Here is a 12,112-nt window from a genome sequence, read left to right on the forward strand (position 1 = left end):
TCCTCCAAAAGGCACAACGACCCACTCCTCATTCTTTTGAGAACTCTTGGAGGAGACAAAACAGTTAAGCATCCAGAATTTCATTCCATTTCCCTCCCCAGACATGTTGGAAATAACTCAGATTGAAGCAGCTTACACACCTGCTGGCTCTGAAATTATAAGTTTTCATAATCCTCTGGGAGGTGGGCTGTAGAGTTAGAGAGAGGAGGAGCCCAGTTTCCTCCAGAGAGAACAGCAGATGATTGTGTGTGGCAAGAACTGCTTAGGAAATGTGTGTGTGTAGCCCACACTTAGGGGAACAGCTACAGTGTCTGATATTTTCCTCTAAGAAATAAGAGAGCCCCATATGCCATCCAAGGATACATGGTTCTGGCCTTAGTGATTGAAAGACCAGTAATTTGCTAATGCACACCAAGGCATAGAGGATAAGGAAGACAGGGAAGAGTCAGGAAATGTTGTATCGCTATTCTCCATTTGCTTAGTGAACTTGACAGACTTTCAGGAAGGCAGCTTTTCTAACCATAGAGCCAAAGTCATTACTCCAAGAGAATTATAATCATACACACATATACACATAAAAACACATACAAAAATCCACACACAAACCCAAACACACAAACACATAGTGCTCTGAGGATTACAAAGCACTTTACAAACATCCCATTTGACTCTCACAACAATCTGATATGGTTCATGCTATCATTAGCCCCATTTTACAAATATGGAAACTGAGGCTCAGAGATGTTAAGTAGTTTGCTGAATGTCACATAGGTGGTAAGTGGCAGAATCAGGAGTTGAACCTAAGTCTTCTGACCTTAAATTTGTGGGGTTTTCCTCTGTACCTCGCAGCCTCAATGATGGTGGTGGTGGTGGGAGGGGGTAGGAGTGTCATCTACTTCTAATCTGATTTGAAACTATGACAGCAGCCCCTTCCACACAGTTTTGGATTCATCCTCATGATCAAAACTTCCTTAAAAGTCAGTAAAATCTTCCTCAAGATGATTGGTTCCAAGGAATAAGGCTTGAATCATTGATGCAAATTCCCAGTCACTTAACCCAGCACTTGAGTAGTCAGAGTTCATCATGCTTGACATACTACTTATGTGAGTCAATACATTCTTCTTCTTTGGAGTCTGGGAGGGGGGGAGGAGAATGGTGCTGTGTCCTTTTTGAGCATCTTTTCCATGGAATTGTTGAGTAATATTCTTTTGTTTAACATTTATGTGGTTGATGAGTGGCTCACTTCCATCCAGTCCTGGGCCCGAACCATCAGGCTAGCATGATGGAGGCTTTGCTTTAAACAATGATGATGATGATGTGGAAGAAAGATTACATTTTTTACCCCAATCACCAGTCATTAGGATTTGCTATCACCAGAGTTAGAGGAAGGGCGTAATGGAAGGGGACTCCCCCCCCTTTCTTGCTGTTAGAGCCGTCTCATAATGGTACAGTTTGAATTGTTCTCTGCCTCACTTAAATCCAATTCATGCTCAAATCAAGACATCACCCTTGTGATGTCACAGGTCCTCTTAGGGAATGAAGGACCAACACGAACAACAATAATCTCTCTCTCTCTCTCTCTCTCTCTCTCTCTGTCTTCCCCTCTTTGTGTGTATTTATATGTGTGCATGCATGATGCATGTGAAGGGTTATTGCAAAGGGAAATGGTGCCTAGGTTGCAATGTTGGACTAGGTAGCTTCTACCTCAACCCCCTTTAACCTAAGATTGAAAAATTCTGTGAAATACTCTTCCTCAGCAAGGTAGTTTGTTTTACACAGCCTTCATTCCATTTGCTCTCCAGAAACTAGTGGGGGGTGGGGAGGAAAGGCAGCAGGGGGTGATTTACTGGGTTGTGATAGAGATGAAGGGAAAGGATAGAAAGGAACATCAATAAAACATTTAAAATACAAAGAAAAAAATAAAAAGAAGTTCAAGAGGATACCCAAATTGGGCAGTTTTGTTACTGTCATAATGAATTGAATTTATGGTTGAAAAAAACCTGTATGTCTGCTACATATAAAATGTATAGTATATAGCAGATATATCTGCTACATAAAAATTATACTACATGTAGCAGACATGATTTCATCAACAATCTTTTTTTGTTCTTCATATATTGATATGTTCATTTTTTGATGATTAATTTTAGAATAAAAATTAAATACAAAAAATTTAAAAGAACCTAGCAATACCACAGAATTTTTAGATTCGTCTGCCTCATTCAGGATTTGGCTCCACAAGGGCAGTTTGTTAGGTGCAATAAACACATCCCTAACATGTGAGGAACACCAAGTTTTTGCAAACCAAGTCATATTTCAGTTGGGCTAAAGGAGCTTGCTATCAAGAGCACCCCTGGGGCAAATCCTTTTGTAACACAAAGCTTCCTTTCCATACACTTTATAAATCTAGATGTTCATAGACCCAAGGACCATCCAGCATCACTCAGACACATCTGCTTCTCAGCCAGGAGCTGTCCACAGCTGAATCTCTTTCAGAAGATCAAGGATGGTAGGTTAGCATCCCACACTTCAGCTTAAAAGGACACAGATATATTCACCTCATGAATGTGACAAATTATGAATGAACTCTCTTTGATCCAGCTGGCTTCACTGGACAACCAGTTTTTTTTCCCCAGACATGGGCCGTGTTTCTTGGTTCCCTTAGATTTTGCTGATAGTTTTCTGTTGGCTCCATTGTTCCAAGCAACATGCCATCCTCTGGCCTCAGGTCCCTGTTTGTTTTATATTTGTTGCTGAGGACCACTGTAACTGACTTCAACCCACCCCTGTCCATCTGCCTCTTGCTTGTGTCCCTCTAAGACCTGTGGATTTCACTCACCAGCCCCATTGGGATCACCCAGGCATCACAAGGTCTCACAAATGTCACTGAAGCTTCTCACCATAATGTCTGGCTGGCTGCACTCCTGGTCCTGGACCTAGGTGGTAAAAGGGAAAGAATACAGTGTTTTCCCTAAAGTACAATGTAATAATAATCAACTTAGGAATAATAATAACTAACATTTATATAGTATATCCTATTTGCCAGCCACTGTGATAAGCACTTTGCAAACATCATCTCATTTGATCCTCATAACAACACTAGGAGGTAGGTGCTATTATTATCCCCATTTTACGGGTGGGGAAACTGATGAAAATAGAATTTTTTAAAGCATCTTTCCCAGGGTCACACAGCTAGTAAGTGTCTGAGGCTGAATTTGAACTTAGGTCTTCTTGACTTGAGGCTCAGTGCTTTATCCATCATGCCACCTAGCTGCCCAACATATAAAAGCCATGGTACAATGGAAAGAGAATTGTTTTGGGATCAGAGGCTCTGGCTTCAAATGACACATCCTACATTTCCTATTGGGGCTTTATCTCTCTGGGTCTCAGTTTCCTCATCTGTACATAAAATGAAATGACCTGTGAGGCCCCTTCCAACTCTAGCTCTATTATCTGTGGCAGCCTCGTTAAATGTACATCTTAACACAGCACAAGACAATTATGCCATAGTGTATAGAATGCTAGAATCAGAGCCCGGAAGACCTGGGTTCAGATCTTGCTTCAGATGCTTCCTAAATGTGAGACTGTTAGCAAATCACTTCAGTTTCCTCATCTTTAACTCAGTGACCTCAGAGGTCCCTTTCAGCTCGGACTCCATGAGCCTGTTAGTTGTGTGACTGTGGGAGGGGGTTGAACTAGATTGCCTTGGAGGTGGCTTCCAGACTAACTATTCTATGATACTCATCACATTTTATGGTTTACAGAGGGCTTCGCTTTTTATAGCATTTGCTGCATATAACAAGCCCCTGAGGAAAGGAGAAGAATATTATTGTGGATTAGTTGCTGCCATCTTTCCCTTGCCTAAAGTACATCCTTCCCTGAAGATCTCAATTTCGGTGGGTGGAGTTGGCAACTGGGAGGCATTAGAGGGGAAAGAGGAAGGAAAACCAGGAAAGGTAGTATTGTCCACTGGGGAGATAGAGAAACTCTAGGGCTTTGGGCCTTTGTCTTGCATGGGAACATGCTAGAAGGACTAGAGAAGCATTGGGTCACACAATCATAAGTAAAGACTTGATAGAAACCTTAGAGGTCATGTGGTCCAATCTGCTCACTTTTCTGATGAAGAAACTAAGGTTCAGGGAGGTTGTGACTTGTCCAAGATCACCTTGGTATTAAATGGCAGGGCCAAGATTTGAACTTAGGTCTTCTGATTCCAAACCCAACACTCTTTTCATTATCTTATGCTTTCTCTCTTAAGACTTGCATTAGCTTTGCCTAAGCAAATCATGGCCCATACGTCCATGCTACCAGAATGGGGGAGTTATGAGGAACATTAGGAAGTAAGATGGAGACAACAGGTAACTCCATACTCAACCCTTTCAACCATCAGGAAGAGGCAGAGCGGGCCAGGAATCTACTGCCAGATGATTCCTCATTTTAAGAAATTGCCTTCTTAGCTCCAGTGTCTAATACCATACCCGGCACCTAACAGGTGATTAATGGATATATGTTCAGGCAATTGACTGATTGATACCAGCTGTATGACCTTGGGTAAGTAACATAATCCCTCTAGGTCTCAGTTTCCTTTTCTGAAAAAGGCAAGTATTAGACTTGATGATCCCTTCCGGTTCTAACCCTATGACTCTATGAACTATGGTCCTAAAGTTGGTTGATTGACTGACCATACCTGACCGCAAAGATTCATATTCAACTTAAGAACTAAGTCACTTATCCAAGGAGAGCTCTCTTTGGGTTTCCTCTTTCATTTAAGAACATAATTATACAAATGATGAGGAAAATTCTAAGATTCAGTGATTTTGTGATGTGTGTCCTGGGAATGGCCACTCACTGAACACAGTGAAAGAGGAAATGCTCCCTGACCTTTATGGGACTGGGGGGCAGGTCATGCCTTCTAAAGAGAAGACATCCTGAGAGAGGGCACACCAGGGAAGGTGTGCAAAGCAGTTAACCAATCACCGGTGGTCACTGTACCCAATTACCCCTAGCTTTCTTCACTCACAGTAGGGCTGGATGAAGCAAAGTATAAGATGAGGGAGTTGGATTACACAACATCTGAAGTCCCTTCTGGCTCCATATCTATGGCCTATTTTCATAAAGACTCCAGGTGTCATAAAACAACTTGACTAGACCCGTATCACCTGGGAACCTGGTGGGAGGGGCATCCAATGGAAGAGAACATGAGGAAATGTTTTGTAGTTGCCATGTTTCATAAAAATGTAAGCTCTTTCTTACATTAAATTGAGCATTTTATAATATACTATCTTGCATCATGTTTCAAAGTTTTTAATTCTTCTCTTTCCATCCAATTAATAAACATTTATTAAGTGCCTCCTATGTGAACTCTGCAAGGGCATTGGCCATGGCTTCTCTTTGTCACTGATATCTTCTTACTTTCCTTACTGGTAACTTGACTTCAGATCTTCTTTCTTCTTTTGATTTCTAGGCCCTTTGTGTTTCTGATTTTTGACTGCTTATCTGGTCCCTGACCCCTTTGTTCATTAGATCATGGATATAGACCTGGAAGGGTCCCAAGAGACCATCAAATCTAATCTCCTGATTTTACAGATAGGAATACTGAGTCTCAGGTTATAGAATCCTAGATTTGGTACTAGAAGAGACCACAGAGGCCCATTCCCATCATTTTACAGATGAGAAAGCTGAGGCACAAAGATGTTAAGTGCTTTGACTAGGGTTTCCTGGCTAGTGTTCGAGGCAAGATTCATCTCCAGATCTTTCTTGCTCCAAGATCAACACCCTAGCTACTACACCCCATTGGCCTTGATTTCTGGTTTCCCTATTCTCCCTCCAAATCACACAGGTGGTTGCTTTGTATTGATTTCTGCAGTTTGCCTTAACTCTCTCCTTGTTTTGGCTTCCTTCACTGTCTGTCTGATCCACTCTCATCCACAGACCTGGCGTGTTCATATTCTAAGGCACCATGGCACTTGGTATATCATTAAAGATGCTTTGACTGAAAAGAAAGTATGTGTGGAGACATTTCCACCCAGAAAATGTGACCAAGACTTGAATATTTAAGGGTGAGAAGGAATTCCATTGAGCCATTTCTAGAGGGAAAGAGAAGGCCAGGATTTGTGTACCCTGGCTAAAAAAGAGAGGGCCTATCATGTCACCATCATGGCTCTTAGAGGCCAGGAGGTGATCTTGGGAATTTTGGTGTTAATTTTGAGTGTCTGATGCTGGAGTCTAATTCAATTTATTAAGATACATGCAATGCTTAGAGAAATCCAAGTATAGGCAAATGTTGTTATATTGGTCTCAAGAGGCAACAGGAGAAGGGCTAGAGGCAGCCAAGTGCTGACTGTCTGAAACATCATACCCCAGGATTTTCCCTGTTGAATGTTAGATGTAGAATTAATACAATGTCTGCTCAGGAATGCACTTCAGGAATGCTCTGCTTGGGGAGATCTGTGGTTACCGAAATTTTCAGGCTCCATGGCGGAAATATGTCTTCTCCCACTAACCCTTACTTCATTTCTCTACCCTTTCCTTCCTATCTCCTTATCTCCTTTTCTGACTCCTTATCTTCATTTCTTTTCTTCTGTCTTTTTAAAAATTTCTTTATTAAAAGAAGTACTACCAGGTCTCTCTGTTTCTCACACATACCACTCCATCTCCTATCTCTAAGACTTTGCCCTGGCTGTAGCCCATGCCTGGAATGTACTCCATCTTACCTCTGCCTCAGACAGTATTTCTCTTCCTCTAAGATACCTTCTAAGCTTCACCTTTTCCATGAAGCCTTTGATGGTCCCTCCCCTAATACTAGTTCCCTCCCTCTCCAAATACCTTGTCTGTAAAATGGGAATATAATAGCTCCTGATTCCCAGGGTTGTTATGAAGATAAAATGAAATACTTGTAAAGCATCAGCAGTGGTACTAGCAGCAGCAGTAGAAATAGTAGTTGTAGCAGCTATAGTAGTAGTAGTAGTAACAGCAGCAGCAGTAGTAGTAGTAGTAACAGCAGCAGTAATAATAGTTGTAGTAGTAGTAGTAACAGCAGTAATAATAGTAATAGTAGTAGTAGTAGATATTTCCTCTGATAAAATGTGAGATCTTTGTCTGTTCTCCTATTCCTAGCACCTGGCCCGGGGGTCTGGCACAAGATGGGCACTTGGTAAATGCTTTTTTCAAGGCATAGCTCTAATGCTATCTCCTTCAAGACCTCTTTCCTGACCTCTCTAGTTCTTAGTGACCTCAACTGCTATGTGTTTATTGGATCCCTATTAGAATGTAAGCTCCTAGAGGGCAGAGAGTATCTCAATTTTGTGTTTGTATCTTCAGTTGGTAGAACATTCAGGTGTTGTTCAGTCATTTTTCAGTCATGTCCAACTCTTTGTGACCCCATTTGGGATTTTCTTGGCAAAGACACTGGAATGGTTTGCCATTTACTTCTCCAGCTCATTTAACAAATGAGGAAATTGAGGGAAATAGGGTTAAGTGAGTTACCCAGGGTCACTCAACTAGTTAGTGTCTGAAGCCACATTTGAACTCAAGAAGATGAGTCTTCCTGACTTTGGATCCAACATTCTGTCCACTGTATCACCTAGCTGCTTAATATGGTAAGTTCTTTTCATTGCTTCATTGATGTGTCTAGAATCAATGAAAAGTATTTATGAAGCTCTTACTGCATACAAGCACTATGCCAAGTCCTGGGGTACAGATAAAACACTGAGGCAGTCCCCAATATGGAGGAGCTCACATCCCAACTAGGAGAAAAATCATATATAGGATTTAGTTGGAAGGTGAAAGACCTAGCGGGTCCTTTGTGTGTGTGTGTGTGTGTGTGTGTGTGTGTGTGTGTGTGTGTGAGAAAGGCCAGTCCCAAGGCTGCGGGCCTGGAGGGTGCAGAGGCACAGCCAATGGTAAGGTCTGGAGGTCCTCAGGCTGCTGAAGCAGGGCAGATGATGACACTTGGAAGTTTGAGATGAAAAACCTCCTGGAGATGACTGAGTCAGAACCCCTCATTTTACAGACAAGAAAACCAAGCCCCAGAGAGTGGAGGTGACTGGCTTAATTGGATTTGCAAAATCAGAGGCAGAGTCCAAATCTCCTATCAGGGTTTTTTTTTCCTTTTCTTTTCTTTTTTCATTCCAGGCTTACAATGACCAGCTCTCATTTCACTATTTCACATTTCCTCCCGTATTTCTATAACTAATGACCTTAAGGCATTAGACATATATCTTTGCTCTATCTGTTTCTCCTAATCAGAGCCTTTCTATCTTATTGGATCTAGCTTGTTTTTTCCAATAGATCTTGGCTCCCCGCTGAATTTCTCAATGTGCTTTTGAGAGTTATGGTGTTTATTTGGACCTAGAAACGGATTACTTTCCCTCAGGCTCTTTGATGCATATAGTGTGCTAAATAGGTTGTTATTATTAAGATTAACTCAATGACAAACCTTGTTTAAGCATCTACTATGTGTTTAAGCACCTACCGTGGGGCAGTTAGATGACACAATGCATAGAGCACTGGGCTAGGAATCAGGAAGACTCATTTTCTGAGTTCAAATTTGGCTTGAGACATTTACTGACTGTATGACCCTGGGGAAGTCATTTAACCCTATTTGCCTCAGTTTCCTCATCTGTCAAATGAGCTGGAGAAGGAAATGGCAAATCACTCCAGTATCTTTGCCAAGAAAACCCCAAATGGGAGTCACAAAGTCAGAAATGACCGAAAAACAACTGAACAACAAATACTGAACTTGAGTCTGGGGATCCTTGGATCCTAGATGGAGAGCTGGACATCTCAGAGGTCATCTAGTTAAACCCCTGCATTTCACACATAAAGAAACTAAGGCACAAGGAGATTAAGTGACTTGTCCAAGATACAAAGATACAAAAGTATACAAAGATGGAAAAAGTCTCTGCCCACAAAGAATTTACATTCCTCTTGGGTATGGTTATGGTGGGGGCTGATAGAGAGAAATGACATGTGCCCTGATAAATATATTAGTGAAGGTGATTGAGGCAAAGGAGAAAGTATTCCAGGAAAGTTTGAGAAAGAAGACAACCCTGTTAGCTGGAGGGACTAGGGAAGGTTTCATGGAAGAGGGAGAAGGGGATTCTGAAACGGGGAGATTTGGATACAATGTGACCATGGGATGGGGAAAGGCTAGTACCAATGCCTAGAGACAGAGCTGGCTTGGTGGTTTGGGGGAAAGGGAGTGACCCTGTTTGTCTGGCATGTTGAGGGCTCCTTCTGTGACTGTTTCCAGAACCCTCACACTCTGGGTCACGCACTCTCATATGCCCTTCAGTTTGTCAGTATGGTCAGAACTGAACACAAAACCCATCTAAGGGTGTGGTCACAAGGGATTCTTAGGAGTGAGGTAACTCCTAATAACTTTTAGCTTTGTCATTTAACTACCTGTAGGATCTTGGGTAAGTCTCAGTTTCCTCAACTGTAAAACAAAGGGGTTGGATTGAATGACCTCTGAGGTCCCTTTTGGCTCTCTACCTACGATCTTGTATTTCTACTAAGCTCCTTAACCTCTCTGTGCCTCAGTTTCCTCATTTTTAAAGTAAAGGGATTGTGCTCCATGACCTCTAAGCTCCCTTTCAGCTAAATCTATGATTCTGTTATTTAATATTCGGGCAGAACTGGACAGCGTATTGCTTTCAAAAATAGCTGATATTCTCCATATCTGGTTTGGTTAAAATCTGAGGGTGGCCGATAAACTAGTGAATTTCTGAATGTGTTTCTATTACACTTTCTATCCTTTGGAAAAGATTCCATTTTTAAAACTTGGCTTATAAATGGGGTATCTTGTCTTTGGGGGAAACATAGCACTTCTTGGAGAGTAGTAGAATACTAGACTTAGAGTCAGGAAGACCTGGGTTCAAATCCTACCTCTGACACTTACTGTTATGGGAAATCACTTTCAGCTTCCTCTGCTAAAAAACAAAAACAAAACAAAAAACCAAACAACAACAACTCTTCAGTGACTTTTGATGCAAAGGTCAAAACACACTCTTTAGTCCTGGCCTAAGCAGCAGCATGGGGCAGTAGGTAGAACGATGGTCTTGGAGGCAGGAAAGAAGGCTTGGGTTTGAATTCTGCCCCTGACACTTATTTACCAGTTGCCTCACCATCACTGAATCACTTGACCTTTCTTCACCTCACACGTGAAATGAAGGGGATGGACTAAATGTGGCACACAGCAAGCACTTAATAAATGCTTTGTGATTGATGGGCTGATGTTGCCCCCAGGAGAATGTAAACTCCCTGAAGGCAGGGGCTGCTTTGTTTTTGTCTTTGTATCTCTAGCACCATTGTTCTGGCTCAGCCAGTTAGGACTGGAGGTGGGTGATACTGGAGAGGAAGCATTGGCTCTGGAGTTACAGGTTAGTTGGTATTCAGCCAGCTTTCAGTCGTGTCCGACTTTCTGTGACCCCATTTGGGGCTTTCTTGGCAAAGCTACTGGAGTGGTTTGCCATTTCCTTCTCCAGCTCATTTTACAGATGGGGAAACGAAGGCAAACAGAGTGAAGTGACTTGCCCAGGGTCACACAGCTAGGAAGTGCCTGAGGCTGGATTTGAACTCAAGTGTTTCTGACTTCAGGCCTGGTGTTCTATCCAGTGCACTACCTGGCTGCCCTCCAAGATATTGGAGAGAGAAAGATAGAAAGACAGTAAGACAACAATGCAGAGAGAGTGAAAAAGGAGAGAAACCTAAGGAAAAAGAGAGAGACAGGAAACATACAAATAGACAATGAGAAGAAAAAGAGGGAGAAAAAAAGAGAGAGAAAGGGAAAGAGAGAGGGAGGGAGAGGGGGGGAGAGAAAGACAGAGAGAGAGAGAGAGAGAGAGAGAGAGAGAGAGAGAGAGAGAGAGAGCAGGAGAGAAATAGAAGGAAGCAAGTGTGTGGATAGTAAAAAGAGACTCTCCCCCATCCCCTCACCTAATCAAGGGGAAGAGGTAAGGAACAGAGGAATTAAGTCCTGGGAGCAGGCAGGAGGACTGGCCAGGTAGGGCCAACATGAAGCTGGGAAGGAGGAGGATAGGTGCTCCCCAGAAGCCGTCCTTTCCAATGCTGTTCCAGGTGCTTCCATGAGATCTGGCCTTAGGTTTTTCTGGAATTTCCCAGGAACTGAAAGGGCTGTTTATGCAGGATGTAGCTTGTTTCCCACTTTTCCCCTGGTACACACAGGTCATCTCTTCCTTTCTGGGACTTGAGAAACTGGCTCAACATTTGGGATGCTCTGTGCACTCTGATCTCCCTGCCCCTGGCCTCTGGTGCTGACAACAGAAACAGCCCGAGCAGATAGGATTGATGGTGACCTCTCAGGGCCTCTGTTTCCTCAGTTTTAAAAGGAACCAGATGATCTTTAAAGTTCTTTACAATCTCAGAGTCATCTATTATATTTCTGTCTATCCTGGAGGCAGTCAGACGGCTCAGGAGGGTTTGCCAGTCCCAGGGGCTCTGCTTGTTGGCTTCATAGACACCTGCTTACGGTTACTTTCTACATGAAGCAGCTAGGTGGTGCAGTATATAAAATGCTGGGCCTGAAGTCTGAAAGACTCATCTTGCAGGGTTCAAATTTGCCTCAGATATTTACTAGCTGTGTGATCCTGAGCAAGTCACGTCACCCCATTTACCTGTTACCTCATCTGTAAAATGAGCTGGAGAAGGAAATGGCAAACCACTTTAGTATGTCTGCCAAGAAAACTCCAAATGGGGTCACAAAAAGTCAGACATGACTGACATCATCTATCTACACACACACAAACATATGTATGATGAATACATGCAACTGTCTGTCTTATGTGTATAGTATATTATTTTATGGTCATCATGGTACAATGGCATATAGTAAACTCTTAATAAATTGACTGAATGACTGGCTCTGGACCCAGAAAACCTAGGTTCACATCTCACCTCTGGCACTTAATTTCTCAGGGTGTCAGTTTCAACCACTATAAAATGGTAAACTGAGGGCATTGATGGCCTTTTAGGTCAAGAAGGTAGAGAGGAAGAAGAAGGAGAAGGAAGAGAAGGAGAAGGCGGAGAAGGAAGAAAAGGGGAAACAAAAGGAAAAGGAGAAGGAAAAGGGGAAGAAGAAGGGGGAGAAGGA

The sequence above is a fragment of the Vombatus ursinus genome, unplaced genomic scaffold, assembly GCF_900497805.2.
Source record: "Vombatus ursinus unplaced genomic scaffold, bare-nosed wombat genome assembly UNPS02014768.1, whole genome shotgun sequence".
Lineage (NCBI taxonomy): Eukaryota > Metazoa > Chordata > Mammalia > Diprotodontia > Vombatidae > Vombatus > Vombatus ursinus.